This window comes from Oryctolagus cuniculus, chromosome 12, assembly GCF_964237555.1.
Source record: "Oryctolagus cuniculus chromosome 12, mOryCun1.1, whole genome shotgun sequence".
Taxonomy (NCBI): domain Eukaryota; kingdom Metazoa; phylum Chordata; class Mammalia; order Lagomorpha; family Leporidae; genus Oryctolagus; species Oryctolagus cuniculus.
In genome coordinates, this window is record NC_091443.1 from 38,366,159 (window position 1) to 38,382,144 (window position 15,986).

The 15,986-nt window shown below is 42.1% G+C and overlaps 1 protein-coding gene across 6 annotated transcripts in view; it reads right to left on the reverse strand.

Moving 5' to 3' along the window:
* MIPOL1 (mirror-image polydactyly 1) overlaps positions 1-7,062 on the reverse strand; it is a 353,299-nt gene extending 346,237 nt beyond the window's left edge. For 4 of the 6 annotated variants that reach the window (XM_051822776.2, XM_017348269.3, XM_051822774.2 and 1 more), the window contains exon 1: positions 6,805-7,056. The gene's annotated coding sequence lies outside the window, so the exon portion shown is untranslated. Of the gene's footprint in view, positions 1-6,804 lie in introns of all 6 variants that reach the window. The other 2 variants (XM_051822777.2, XM_070053733.1) reach the window with 2 other exon arrangements.
* Between the last annotated feature and the right edge of the window lie 8,924 nt (positions 7,063-15,986).

Below are 15,986 nucleotides of genomic sequence, written 5' to 3' on the forward strand. Positions count from 1 at the left end.
GGATAGCAGCAGAAGATGGCCCAAGTCTTTGGGGGAGACCTGGAGGAAGCTCCTAGCTCCTGGCTTCGGATCAGTGCGGCTCCGGCCATTGCGGCCATCTGGGGAGTGAACCAGCGGATGAAAGACCTCTCTCTCTGTTGCTACCTCTCTCTGTAACTCTTTCAAATAAATAAAATAAATCTTTAAAAAAAAAGAAGAAGAACATAATGTGGTTCTCACAGGACCCTGTCTCATTGGTTCTCCCTAGAGGTTTGTTAGAAAACCCTCCCTGCTCTCTAGGTTCTCCCTAGAGGTTTGTTAGAAAACCCTCCCTGCTCTCTAGGTTCCTGTCTCACCATGTGATTTCTCCCTCCTGCACACACTCCCACCATGATGCCATCTTCCATTAGGCCTTCACTAGAGGCCAAAACAACAGGACCACCCAATCCTAGACTTACAGCCTCCAAATCTGTGAGCTAAACTTCTCTTCTTCATAAATTACCTAGCCTCAGATATTTTGTTATAGTTATGAACAACTGATTAATACAGCATCACACTCATCAAATGAAAAAAATCATATCATACACATACATGCATGCTTTAAAAAATAATCATATGCAAAGCATGTACTAACAAGTTTCAATGATCATTCAACTTAAAGTATTTTTATGGTGCTCATATTTCATTTATTTATTAATCTGTCTATATATGCTTCATAGACTTAATTACATTTCAAAATAAGGTTTTTAAAAAAATTAATTGATCTATGTCATTTTTATATTAGTGTTTCAGTGTTTCAAAACTTGTTACATAGCTAAAAACCCTTGAGATGAACCTGTGAAGATAGTAAATTGGTATATTTCAAGAAAAAACAATAGAACAACAGTCATGATCAAGGGTTCCAATAAAATGACCCCTGTTGTACTCCAGTGGCTTCCAAAACTTATAAATCCAGGCATATTAAAGCAATTCTCAAAGTAATATTTATACATAATTAAATTATCCTAACTGTAAATTATTAACAAGAATAGACTACCTGGTTCTTATATATATATATATATATAATGTATATATATGTATATATATACACACACACACACACACACACACACTCAACAATGCACTATCCCAATTAATAACACTTTCAGAACTGACAATATCTGAATCACAGGTGCGTATGCCAACTGCCTAAAGCAGTTCTATGGTAAATCTATCCCACTGGTCATCTGGTTTAATGAAACATCAAACCAAACCAACCCTTCAATATTCTTTATGTTGCCAGTTTTGAAATAAGACAAATGACTACCAATTTAATTATAACCAAAACCAAACATGGCATTTACAGTGAAATAGTTAAAATGTAATTTTTCAGGACATAAAAATAACATATCTTCCATATTGAAATTGCTCATTAAAACTTCAGGACAAAGTAGTTCTTTAAATTTTCCAGACTTAATAAGAGTAATGCATCAGCTATATAAATCTCTCTAACACATTATCCCATCCAGAAATTATGTATAAGAAAAGCTTAAGGACAGTAATAATATATTGGTGGTAGAAGGTGGAGCGAGCCTTTTTGAAATCCAACTTTGCATAACAGTCAAGGAAGATGTAAAAGCTTTAATCACTCATATCACAGAAAGAAAGGATCACAATGATAGATTACCCTAAGGCTCTCAATAGTGGTAGTGTATATCTAAACTTATACCAAATCCATTTCTATAAAACACAAAAATATAGTGTTGGCTAAAAATATTAACTGGAATGGTGCTCAAGGTAAAACTTAGTTGGTAATGAAGAAAAGGCAGTCTATAATTAAAGAAGATGGAGACGGACAGACCAGCATGGCATTTAAGGAAAAAAAGACCACTATTGTGGGCACATCACAGTTGAGTTTCATGGCCCAAGTCATTGGCTGTTACTTCCTGTATCGTGAGTGTGCTCAGTTAGGTAGATGAAGGTTTCAATCAAGCCATCCCAAAATGAAAAACTCAAAAAACAATGGCTGGGACAGGCATTTGGCCTAGTAGTTAAGCTGCCTGCTAGAATACCTGCATCCCACATTGCAGCACCATTCCTCTGATTTTGACTCCCTGCTAATGCCCAGTCAGGAGGCAGTAGGTGCTGTCTCAAGTAATTGGGTCATTCCCACCCAGATAGAAGAACTGGATTATGGTTATTGGCTTCAGTTTGTCCCAGCCTCAGCCACTGAGGGCATTTGAGGAGTGAACAAAAAGATATGGAGAGCGTTCTCTCTCTCTCTCTCTCTCTCAAAATTAATCAATTTTAAAATAAACATTAACCTCAGAGAATTAGAGAAAGTATCCTATACTTTATACTTTTTTTCCTCAAAACATCTAGAACCCCCTATTCATCCTTCCTAACCTTTTATGAAGTATTTTAAGAGTTCTTTCTCTCTCTCTCTCTCTCTCTCTCCTTCTTTAAAATGCTGAGCCACATAGAGAAAAGGAAAGGGGGGAGCGGAGGGGAAGAGAGAGAGAGAGAGAGACATTATCCACCCTCTGGTTCACTCCCCACATGGCCACACTGGGAAGCCAGAAGCTTCATCTCTGTCTCCCACTTAGGTGCAGGGGCCCAAGCACTTGGACCTTCCTCCATTGTTTTCCCCAGCACATTAGCAGGGAACCGCATCAAAAGTGGAGCATCCACACACAAACTATCACCCATGTGGGATGCCGGCATTGCAGGCAGCAGCTTAATCCACTAGAGCACAATGCTGGCACCTGTGCTTCTTTCTTTTCTCACTTACTACCTCTTTTTTGTTCTTCAGATTTAAAGGGGTACAAGAAAGTAGGAACAATAAGAACTATTCAGAAAAGACTTAAAGAAACCTAATTAGTTTTGAAGTAAACTGGTAAAAAGTAAAGTATGTTTAGTTTTTTTTTTTTAAGATTTTTTTTTTATTTATTTGAGAGGTAGAATTACAAACACTGAGAGGGAGGGACAGAGAGAAAGGTCTTCCTTCTGCTGGTTCACTCCCTAAATGTCTGCAAAGGCCGGAGCTGTGCCGATCCAAAGCCAGGAGCCAGGAGCTTCTTCCTGGTCTCCCATGTGGGTGCAGGGGCCCAAGGACTTGAGCCATCTTTCACTGCCAGGCGCCTGCACAGCAGAGAGCTGGATTGGAAGAGGAGCAGCTGGGACTAGAACCGGCGCACACATGGGATGCCAGTGCCGCAGGCGGAGGACTAACCTACTGCACCATGGCGCCGGGCCCAGTATGTTTAGATTTTAAAAGTCAACCCCATGGGGACCAGCACTGTGGCACAGTGGGTTAAAGCCCTGGCTTGAAGCTCCGGCATCCCATATGGGTGCCGGTTCGAGACCTGGCTGCTCCACTTCTGATCCAGCTTCTGCTATGGCCTGGGCTATGGCCTGGGAAAGCAGCACAAGATGGCCCAAGTCCTTGGGCCCCTGCACCCATGTAGGAGGCCCGGAAGAAGCTCCTGGCTCCTGGCTTCGAACCGGCGCAGCTCCAGCCGCTGCAGCCATCTGGGAAGTGAACCAGCGGATGGAAGACCTCTCTCTCTCTCTCACTGCCTCTCCTTTTCTCTCTGTGTAACTCTGACTTTCAAATAAATAATTGAATCTTTAAAAAAAAAAAAAAAAGTCAACCCCAAAGCATTACAGCATATGCTGCTTAATATCAATGTTCTTTACCTCTCCAATGTAGTCCATCTTGGTTACTTATTTCACATCCAATCAGTGAGCAAAAAAACCTAAACAGCCATCTTTCAATAGAGCATGAGTCAGCAAACTTGTGGCCCACAGCCCAAATCCAGCCCACTGATTGTGCTAAATTAACTGGGAGGACACTAACTTAGATGGTTCCAGTTCCTTAGATTTCTTTGTAAACAAACTTAAACCTAACTCAGTGTAACAGTAAAGCAAAACTTTACAAATCTGAAGCACCAAACCAGGAAATTTCCACTTTGACCAATCAAATAGTGTCTTTGTCTTGCTTCCTCACTTTGTAACTATTTTCTTCTTGTGGCCCTTTGTTGAACTGTTTGTGGTTCAGTGCTGCCCCATTCATGGATTTATTGAGCTGGATGCTCAAATAACTCATCAAAATTTTGATCTCCAGCTCCTTCTCCCTCTCAAATAAGTAAGTAAAAACTAAAGGCAGGGAAATGTTCTGAGTGTGCAGTGTTATGGATTGAGCAGGACAAGGCTCCCCAAACGCATACAGATGTTTAAACTTCTAAGTCTTAATGTTAACGGTTGATGGATTAAGGGTGAAGATTTGATCTACTTATGGCATCTGAGAGGTGAGTCCGATGGGAGGTCTTTAGATCATTGAGGGCTTGCCCTCAGAAAGTAGTTCTCATGAAAGAATTGGTTATTTAGCTAAGTCCAGCCTAGCTTCTCACTCTGCTTCCTGGCTTACCATTTGATCCTTCCTTAACAACCTCTCCATCATGGCCAGCCTCCATCAAACACCAGACTATTTATTGTGGCCATCTGACCCTGAATTATGACCTCCAAACTGTAAACTAAAATAAACCTTTTCTTTCCCAAGAAGCTCCTATTGGGTATTTTGGTTAAAGTAATAAAAAGGTGACTAATACACCAAGTGGTTACAATGCTTGCATGCCATATCAGAGTACCCGGATTTGAGTCCCGTGTCTGCCCCCCATTACAGCTTCCTATCAATTCATACCCTGAAAGGCAGCAGGTGATAGTTCAAGTAGTGAGGTACCTGCCACTCATGTGGGAAACCTGGACTGAGTCCCATTTCCTGGCTTTTGGCTCAGCCCTAGCTATTGCAGGCATTTGGAGAGTGAACCAGCAGGTAGAAGCTCTGTCTACTTCTCTATCTCAATGAAAAAAATAAACAACAAACAAAACTTCCCTTGTAACCATTTGGGAAGTGAACCAGTGTGTGTTTCTCTCTCTCTCTCTCTACCCCCTTTTTCTTTTCAATGAAGAAATAAATGAAAATCTAAAATTTTAGTGCACATAAGTTTACTTTTTATCAACTCTTCTTGCATAACCTGTGAGTTAAGAATGGTTTTTACATTTTATGGGGGGGGGGGGAGCAGAAAGGAAGATGTGAGACTGTATATGTCCTGCAAAATCTAAAATACATTGGTAGTCCTAGATTCGCATAGTATTGCATTAACTGAAACTACAAAGCAAGGACTGCCTGTATTCACTATCCAGTCCCTCAAAAACATACAAGATGATCAATAACATATAAGGAGTTCAATAATGTTAGTAATTAGGGAAACTATGGAAAAACCCCAATGTGATGTCACTATCTACTATATATACCATATACTGATGTAACTAAATATCAGATGGCTAAAGTGCAAAAGACAATATGAATGAAGTGTTACACATATTGGGAGGAACCAGAATTCTCACACAGTGGTAGTGACAATGTAAACTAATACAATCAACTTGAAAACTTTTCTGACTGGGTATACCAGAAATACACATCTGCATATTACAACCATTTCACTAACAGGTACATATCCAACAGAAATTAATACACAAACCCAACAAAATACCTATAAAAAATGTTCATAGCAGTCCTCCTGGTTGGTAATAGCTAAAAACTGAGCATAACATTTGAACCATCAAACTACTGCTATACAACCTGTATAAATCTCACAAATATTGAACAAAATCCAGGCACAATGGACTACATACTGTATGATACCTTTAATATGATGGGTGAAACTAATCAATAACCTGAGCCACTGACACAGGATTACACTTGGAAAGGGGGAACATAGAGGGCTTCTGGGGATGCATGCACTATAATATTCTTTGAGGATCTAGGTACTGGACACATGGGTATGTAAACTTTGTGAAAACCCAATGAACTGCACACTTAGGGTCTGTGCACTTTTAGAGTTCTATAAACTCCATGCCTTTGAAGGAAAATTATGTACATCTCTTAATTTTATTGGTATACTACTGCGAAGGGTACTCAGATGATCATGTAATTGTCATTTTAGGTTAGTTCCACACCAGAGCCCAAGGAGAAACTGTGGAAAGCCATACAGCTTATCTGAAGAAGGGAAGAAAACAAAAGCTCTTTAGTGTGGTTTTGTTTGACCTTTTTTTGAATGGGCTTACTTTTGTCTACTACCGAAGAGTTTTAACCGACATAAAATTCTCAAAGGAGCTTTGTAGAAAGCCTGTTCTTGTGGGAGGCTGTCTCTTTCTACTGTCTTTGTTTAGTAATGTGGTTAACCTGTGTTTTTCCAGTTCCATTCATCCATAGAGCTTAAAGTAGTTCTCAAATACTGTTGGGTGGTGTCACCTTCTAGTTGGAGAAAACGCGGGCCCACAGACACGGGGAACCTAGCAATTCTACCAGTTTCTATCCTCAGCGAGGCTCAGCGTGGCTCAGCGTAGCTCAGCGTGCCTGAAGCAGCGCCGCATTCTTTGCCCACACTGAGGAATGCTGAGATCTGAAAGACAAAACCTCAAAGTGGCTGTCAGGGAAGAGCCAGGACCAGAACCTTCCAACCCGCGGAGACTTTAGGGAAAACAAGCAGACACCTACACCTGTGAATCAATGCTCTGCTGACGAAGTCGTGAAAGGAAACAGGGGAAAGTGCCAAAACCACATCCAGAAACAGTTGTCTGTCACCCAAGGACCCCGCGACACGGACCGGCGAGGAAACCCCATTCCTCCCGGCCGCGCTCAGCCAGCGTTCACTGGGTGCAGACTCCTTTCTCTTCCTCCAAGGAGACTGGGGCCGGAAATTCCAAGGCTGGAATTTTCATTTCTGTGCCCACCCCTAGGACTCCTCCGATCGCCCAAACTTCCCCAGCCCACCCGTTTACCTCAGATGCGTCCCGCACCGCCCCGAGCCCACTCTGTGAGCTCGCCCAGGGTTTCTCCGTTCGGAGGCGCAGCCACCGCGTCAGCCAATCGCTGCTCGCTCGCAGCCTCCCCCGGCCCGGGGCTCGCCAGCGCGCGGAGCTGCGCGCGCCCCCAAAACCACCCGGCGGGGCGCGCCGCGCGAGGCACGGACGGCGCCAGCCAGCCAGCCTGCCGCCCGCCGAGCGCGAGGGCCTTCGGGGAGTCGGGGCGGCGCGCACCGGGCATGCGCGTGCTGCGCCGCCGGGGCCGCAGGGCGGGGCCTCGGGAGCGACCCAGAGAGACGAGAGAAAGCCTTGGAGAACTTTGGGGAGGAAAGGAGCGGGCTTCGTGGCGAGCGGTGACTGCTCCAGCAGGGCGCCGCGGCGGTCGAGTCTGAGACAGTGGTGGGGTTCCGGAGGAACAGAACACTGACCAGACAAAACCTAATCTGGTTAGAGGAGGGGAAACGTGTGGTGGAAAGCGCGTCCTGAGGCCTCAGCCTGGGCGCTGTGAGTCCTCACGGGACTTGGCGGCCTTGTGATGGCGTTTCTATGTGTGCGTGGGCGCGGAGTTTCAGGGAGAGCGGTGATGGGGCGCGGGGGAGAGGTGAGGGGCGCGTAGTCGAGTGACGCTCTCGGGAAAGCGGGTGGAGAGATTGCCCGGTGGAGAGAGCGGGAGCGGCCACCCCTCCCGGCCGCTGCGCCTTCTGACTGCAGCCCTGGGGCGGTGACTGTTGTAACCTAAGTACTGCAAAGCGATCCTAAGTCTGACGTCCGCCCACTGACCTCTCCAAGACAAAATGTTGAAGCTTCCCAGTGTTAAGGTCCTCAAAGTTTCCGCCTCTCTTTCTCTCACTGTCTAACTCCGCCTGTCAAAAAGAAACAAAAATAGATTTATGTTATTTATTTGAAAGAGTTACAGAGAGGTAGAGACAGAGAGAGAGGTCTTCCATCCGCTGGTTCACTCCCCAGATGGCCGCAAAGGCCAGAGCTGCGCCAATCCGAAGCCAAGAGCCAGGAGCTTCTTCTTGGTCTCCCACGCTGGTGCAGGGGCCCTAGGACTTGGGCCATCTTCTACTGCTTTCGCAAGCCATAGCAGAGTGCTGGATCGGTAGAGGAGCAGCCGGAACTAGAACAGGCTCCCATATAGGATGCCGGCGCTTCCGGCCAACAGCGCCGGCCCTAGATGTGGGTTTCTTCTTCCACAGATCAATATTACTTTTATAGGTATCACTTTAACCCCTGTTACACTTATTCTTTCAGATACCAAATATTTACTGAGCACATGCTGTGTGCCAGGTACTCTTTTGGATGCTGGATAATAAGTAATAATACAGTAATTTTTCTAGACATACTCAAAAATAGGCATAATAGGAAGTGTTGATGGGTTCCTAAATGATTAAAGTTAATGAAAAGAATTTACACTGTCGTAAGTATAAAAAAGAGTGGAAATGGATGTAAATTAGTTGGGAAAAATAGGTTATGACATTCACAAAATTTTGGTTATTTGATAATGGACAATGCCCTAGTGTTCTAAGGAGGTTACCTATGGATTTAGCTTTGAAATGCATTTTTTGCTTTGCTGCCATGAGGAATTGAATCAGATATTTATGGGCATAAAACACTGTAAAAAATTATATGCGACAAAAAGAGGAGTTATGTAGATTTGTTAGAATAGAGAGTGGAGTCAGGAAGAATGGCTTGTTCAGAGGTTTAGGCCAAGTCAAATTATGTGTGAAAAAGAGGACATGGACAGACACTGTGGAAAAGAGAATTAAACTGCAGCTTGGAAGTGAGCTTCCCATAGAAGAGTGCCAGGTTCATGTCCCAGCTACTTTTCAGATCCGGCTTCCTACTAAGGTTCACCTTGAGAGGCAGCAGATGATGCCATCCAAGTCACAAACCCAGATGGAGTTCCTGGCTCCTGGTCTGCATCCTAGCACAGCCACAACTATTGTGGGCATTTGGGGAGTGAACCAGTAGATAGATAGATAGATAGATAGATCTCTCTTGCTGGGGGTGGGGGGAAGAGAAAGTTGCTTTTCCAAGGTAGGAAATAAGTTAATAAAGGGAGGGGGGATGAATACAACATTGAGTAAAATAAAACCAAATGAATTAGTAAGATAAATAGCTAAAGAAAGTGATTACAGTATTTTCCATTGTGTAAAGTGGATTTTCCCTTGTGTTTTAAAGCTCATTATCTGGGTTTTTAAAGTCTCCTGGGTAAAGAGAAACCAATGTCATCTTAAGAGAAACTTTTCTTACAGTGATTTTTTTTCTTGCTTTCTTTTATATGCAAAGAAGTTAAAGCAGCTATTCATGCTACAGTACCTAGTTTCCCCCTTTGCTTCTCCTACCATAAGTCATATACACATTTCTTCATTTTCCATCTGCTAAAAGTCATCCTGTCTACAAGAAATGAAAGAGAGCAGCTAGAGCTTTCTTTGCTTTTCTCAAGCCAGTTATCAAAGGTGTTGTTGATGCCCTCATCCCTCCTACAAGTGTACTTTAAAAATTCATGGAAAATGGATTTAAAAGATAAGCTTGGGGCCAGCATTGTGGCTCAGTGGGTTAAGCTGCCTAGGATTCTGGAATCTCATATGAGTGTGGGTTTGAGTCCTGGCTGCTCCACTTTCCATCTAGCTTGTGTAGTTGGCCTCTACCACCCATGTGGGAGGCCAGATGAAGCTCCTGGCTTACACCTGGCCCATCCCTAGCCATTGCAGCCATTTGGGGAAAGAACCAACAGGTGGAATATTTGTGTGTGTGTGTGTGTGTGTGTATGTGTCTGTCTGTCTCTATAACTTGGCCTTTCAAATAAATAAATAAATCTTAAAACAAAAACAAAAGTTTAGGGGCAAATGTTGTGGCCCACTGCATTAAGTCAGTGCTTGGTTTGCCCTTGTGCCATACTGGAGAGCTAGGTTTGAGTCTTGGCTACCCCACTTCGGCTTCTTGCTGATATATCTTGGGAAGAAATAGATAATGGCTGAACTAATTGAGACTCTGGCATCACTGGGGACACCCACACAATGTTCTGAGCTCCCGGCTTTGGCTTGGCCCACCCCTGGCTGTTGTGGGCATTTGGGGAGTAAACCGTTTATGGAACTTTCTCTCTTGCTCTGCCTTTTAAATACATTTTAAAAATGATAAATTTTAAAGATAATTTATTTTGGTGCAAAATTAGTTTTAAATCAATGCATAGCATTTTATGTTATACATTTTTACATCAGCATTTTGAAGGCCCCTCATGTGCATGAATTTCAAAATTTTTGTACCAAAATAAATTTATTTTCATTTTCACTATTTTCTGAAATACCCACATATGACTTGGGCTTTAGCACTATATAGATGAAGAAGAAAAATTAACTCCTCTTTCATTACTGATAGCAAAAGAATATTAGATCATGAATACTCTGAAGTCCAAATATATCAGGATCCCACAATGTGTCAGGAATTCCTGTCAATTCTGGGAATAAAATTATGAATCAAATGTAGTGCAAACTAGCCAAAAACACTGTATTGGGGCATCCAGAGAAGCAGAAGCAACAAGAGTGTGTGTGTGTGTGTGGAGAGAGAGAGCGCACGCGCGCTTATTCTAAGAGACTGGTTTGTACAATTAAAGAAGTTTAGTGAGTCCAAAATCATGGAGACCAGCAAGCCTCAGAAAGAGTTGCACTTTGAGTCCAAAAGCAGTCAGGCTGGAGACCTAGGAAAAGCCGATTATGCAGATCAGATCTGAAGTCCTCTGCCAGCAGAAATGCTTTTTGCTGGGGTTAGGGTACATCAGTCTGCTCTAATGAAGCTGTTACCTGATTAGGTGATGCCAAGCATATTTGCTTTACTCAAAATACACTGACTTAAATAATAATGTCATCAAGAAAATATATTCACAGAAACAGAATAATGTTTGACCAAATATCTGGATACCATGGCCCAGCCAAGTTGATAAAATTAACCACACCAGGTAAACTGATAGATGGCATTTTGGAGGAGGCAAGTAATGGTTATGAAGAACATTCAAGAGGATCTGGAGGAGATAATGCCTGAATCTTGAAGTTTGGAGAGGAGTTTGCAAATTAAAAAGGTGGGAGGGGGCCTGAGGCACTGGCATCCCATATGGGTGCCGGTTTGTGTTCCGCTGGCTGTTTTTCTTCCGATCCAGCTTTCTGCTATGGCCTGGGAAAGCAGTGGAAGATGGCCCAAGTGCTTGAACCCCTGAACCACATGAGAGACACCAAAGAAGTTCCTGGCTCCTCTCTTTGTATCAACCCAGCCCTGGCAATTGCGGCCATTTGGGAAGTGAACCAGCAGATGGAAAACCTCTGTCCCTCCCACTCTCTCTGTAACTCTGCCTGTCAAATAAATCAATAAATAAAATCTTAAAAAAAAAAAAAGAGGTGGGAGTAGATGAGCAGAAAACCGTGGAATTCATTATAGATGGGTTAATACGAGGGTAAGATACTGTGGGGGAGTATAAGCATTTTAGTAATATTACAATATAGAATTCAAGGTGGGAAATGGTAGGAAATAAGATGGGATAGATTATGAATGGCCTTTCATTTCATTAAGTATTCTGGCCTTGATTCTGTTGTCAGTAGGAATTGGAAGTTAAATGGAGTTGGTGTAATCAAATTTGCACTTTAAATAAATCATAAATTTGGAAAATATAAATCAGAATCAAAATTCTTAAGGTCACAAGACTTTTTAATCTAGTTTGAAAATAATGAAATGTCCAGGGTAGGGCAGGGTTGAAGAAGTGTGACATAAAGCTCGCATAAATTAGTAAATTAGTTGACAATATTAGAAGAATGAGTAAAACAGTCTATTTTTGCATACAATGACTTTGAATTGCTTGGGGAACACCTAAGAGAAGCTTTCCATCCATAGGTACATAGTTCACAAGCAAGGATGTGTTCTAGGCAATTGCTTAAATTTTAATTGTGATTGCAATGAAACTATAAATAGATTGAGAAGAACTGACAACAACATTGAGCTTCATTTCCATGAACATGGAATACTTCATTTATTTAAATATTTTATCAGAGTTTTATAGTTTTCCTCATAAATTTTGTAATATTTTGTTAAGTTTATTTTGCAGTAGTTTAATTTTTAAACTAATCTAGATAGTACTGAGTATTTAATTTCAAATACCAATAGTTTATTGCTGGTATATAAAAAAGCAATTGACGGCCGGTGCCATGGCTCACTAGGCTAATCCTCCGCCTTGCAGCGCTGGCACACCGGGTTCTAGTCCTGGTCGGGGCGCCGGATTCTGTCCCGGTTACCCCTCTTCCAGGCCAGCTCTCTGCTGTGGCCTGGGAAGGCAGTGGAGGATGGCCCAAGTGCCAGGAGACCAGGAGAAGCACCTGGCTCCTGCCATCGGATCAGCGCAGTGCGCCGGCCGCAGTGCGCCGGCCACGGCGGCCATTGGAGGGTGAACCAACGGCAAAGGAAGACCTTTCTCTCTGTCTCTCTCTCTCACTGTCCACTCTGCCTGTCAAAAAAAAAAAAAAAAGCAATTGACTTCTGTATATTAACTGTGCATTCTGTACTATAATCAATTGTTAGTTCCAGGAGGGTTTATTCATTGTTAATATTGTCAGGTTTTTGGAATTTTCTTGTTTTTTAAGATTTATTTATTTGAAAGGCATAGTTATACACAAAGGGAAGGAGAGGCAGAGAGAGAGAGAGAGAGCTTCACCATCCACTGATTCACTCCCCAAATGGCTGCAGTGACCAGGACTGGACCAAGCCAAAGGCAGACCAAGCCAAAGGCAGCAGTCAAGAGCTTCTTCAGAATGGAAGAAGATTTATTTATTTATTTATTTGAGAGGTAGAGGTACAGATAGAGGGAGAGACAGAGGTTTTCCATCCCATGTGGATGCAAGGGCCCAAGAACACAGGCCATTTTCCACTGCTTTCACAGGTACGTTAGCAGGGAGCTGGATTGGAAATGCAGCAGCCAGGACTCAAACAGCACCCTTATGGGATGATGGAGTTGCAGGCCATGGCTTAAGCCATTCCAGCACAGCACCAGCCCCAACTTTTTCAATACAGGATAATCATGTTATCTGCACACAAAACAATTTTGTTCCTTTATTTCTTTCTAAACTTTATACCTTCATGACTTATTTTATCACATATGTAATTTCTTGTTTAAAAAATCAAACTCAATTTCCTTCCTTATCTTAGCGTCCATTTCTCTGGCCGCTGCTGTTCTCTTTCTTAAACACTTAATAATGAAGCATCAAAATATTGAAGTAAAATGTGTTAGATCTGCAGGAAGAAATCCACAATCTACAATTATAGTCAGAGAATTCACACATCTCTCAGTAAGTGATAGAACAAGAGAGAAAGAAAAAAAGAAAAATCAGTAAGGATACAGAAGATTTGAACAACACTATCAAACAAATTGACTAATTGACTATTATAGAACACTCCACCTATCAACAAATATATATGCATTCTTTTTAGGTCCACGTGGAATAATTACAAAGACAGCATGATCTAGGCCACAAAACAAATGCGAATTCATCAAAAAGGATTCAAATCATACAAACAATGTTTTATGACCAGAGTGGAATAAGCTAAATAAAAGAGAATGATATCTAGAAAATTCCCAAATTTTGGGGAAATAAGTAACAGACTTTCAAATCACCTGTAAAACTGAGCAACACAATCCTAATATAAACTATGGCCTTTAGTGAATAGTAATGTCTCAATATTTTTTAAAAGATTTATTTATTTATTTGAGAGGTAGAGTTACAGAGAGAGGGAGAGATAGATTTTTTACCTGCTGGTTCACTCCCCAAATCGCCGCAATGGCCGGAGATGAGTCAATCCAAAGCCAGGGGCCAGGAGCTTCTCCTGGGTCTTCCATGTGGGTGCAGAGGCCCAAATAATTTGTCAGCCCTCTGCAGCTTTCCCAGGCCATCAGCAGACAGCTGAATCAGAAGAGGAGCAGCCAGGATACAAAGTGGCACCCATATGGAATGCCGATGCTGCAGGTGGAGGCAGCCTACTGTGCCACAGCACTGGCCCCAATGTATCAATATTGATTCACTAATCTTACCAAATGCACTATACATAATGCAGGATGTTACTAGGAGGGTAAACTGTGTAATGAGATTGATATGGAAACTGTTCAATTTTTGTACAAAACTAAAGCTACTCTAAATAATAAAATCCCATGATTTACAAGAATTGAAAAAAATGTGTAGGATGTTGATAAAACAGAACTTCAAAAAATTATAGCACTAAACAATAATATTAGAAAAGGTTTCAAATCATTAACCTTAGGAGACTAATAAATGAAGAGCAAATTAAACCTGAAGTAAACAAAATAAAGGAAATAATAACTACAAGAACAAAAAAGCAATAGAGAAAAACCAATGAAACCAAAAGCTGATTCTCTGATAACACCAATAAAATCAATCAATAAAAAAGGGAGAAGACACAAACTACCAATATCATAAATTTAGAAAGCAACATCACTACAAATTCTACAGATACTAAAAGAATATTACAAACAATTTTCTGCCAATAAACTTGACAACTTGCATGAAATGGACAGATTGCTTGCAAAGGTAGGCATTGGTATGATCTCAGCCATAGCCTAATTTTAGGCAGATCCAATGGGCAGCCTTAGGGCATGAACTATGACATGCTATTGTTCTTACCTTAAGGCAAGCAGGTCAGCATTTTGTGTTCCTGTTTAGTCAGTCATTGGGTATGGGGCTGCTAGTGAAGTGGAGAGGCAGCAAATTGTGATTGTAACCTCCCAGGAGGGGTGGTGATGTGACTTCTGAAGCTTCTCTTTGAGAACATTACTTTCTCTCTCTCTTTTATTTGAAAGAGTTACAGAGCAATAGGGAGAGAGAGAGAGAGAAATATTTTCCATCTGCTTGTTTACTTCCTGGATGGCCACCACAGCCAGGACTGGGCAAGGCTGAAGCAAGGAGCCAGGAGCCAGAAGATTCTTCCAGGTCTCCTATGTGGGTAGCAGATGCCCAGATACCTGGGCCATCTTCCATTGCTTTCTTGAGGCCATTAGCAAAGAGCTGGATCAGAAGTGAAGCAGCCAGGACACTAACTGGTGGCTTTACCTCTATGCCACAATGCCGGTGGCACTGAGAATGCTTCTCTTGAAAATGAATTAACCAAAGTTCCTAGCAACCAACACTCAGAGCAGCTGAGGAATGTGTGGGCCAGCTTAGTAAAGTGAACTGAATCATGCCTCAACAGCATTCACTGTAATAATGCTGAGACTTTAAGATGAGAAGGAGACAGGCCTAGCAAAGAATTCTCCTGTCAGAGAATACATCAAGTGCAAAGTCCATGATGCAGATCAAGTTACACATATGGTCAGAAAGACCATTATATTGGGTCAGAATGTATGGGGGCAAAATAGTACAAGACAAAGACATAGAGGGAGGCCATCATATAGAGTCCCAAAAAGACCATAATAAGTCTGATTTTGTTCTTCATGCATCTGAAAACCACTGGAGGATTTTTATTCTTTTTTAAAAAAAGATTTATCTATGTATTAGAAAGGCAGAGATAGAGAGAGAGAAATGGAGAAGAGAGAGATCAATCTTCCATATACTGGTTCATTTCCCAAATGATTACAACAGCCAGGTCTGGGCCAGGTGAAGCCAGGAGCCAGGAATCTCATCTTAGTCTCCCACATGGGTGGCAGAACCCAAGTATTTGAGTCATCATCCACTGCCTTCCCAGGAGCACCAGCAGGGAGCTTGATCAGAAGCAGAGCAGCTGGGACTGGAACCAGAACTCCATATGGAATGCCCACATCCCAAGTGATAGCTTAACTTGCTAGGGCACAAAGGCTGGCCCCTGGAAGATTTTTCAACAGGGCACTATAATGATCTACTTTATATTGCTAGAAAATTATGCTGAATACCTAGTCGAGACTATAAGGGCTAGGAAAATAATTAGGAAGCTATTTTTGTAGTACAGTTCAAAGATAATGTGACTGGGACCAAGGTGACAATGATAGAGACAAAAGTGGATAAAATCAGGATATATTTTGAAGATAAAATTTCATCATAGGCTAATGGTCTGGATGTAGAAAGATTAGAAAATCAGGATGACCTCTACATTTTTGCTGAGAACTGTTGGATGGCTAGTATTGCCATTTTCAG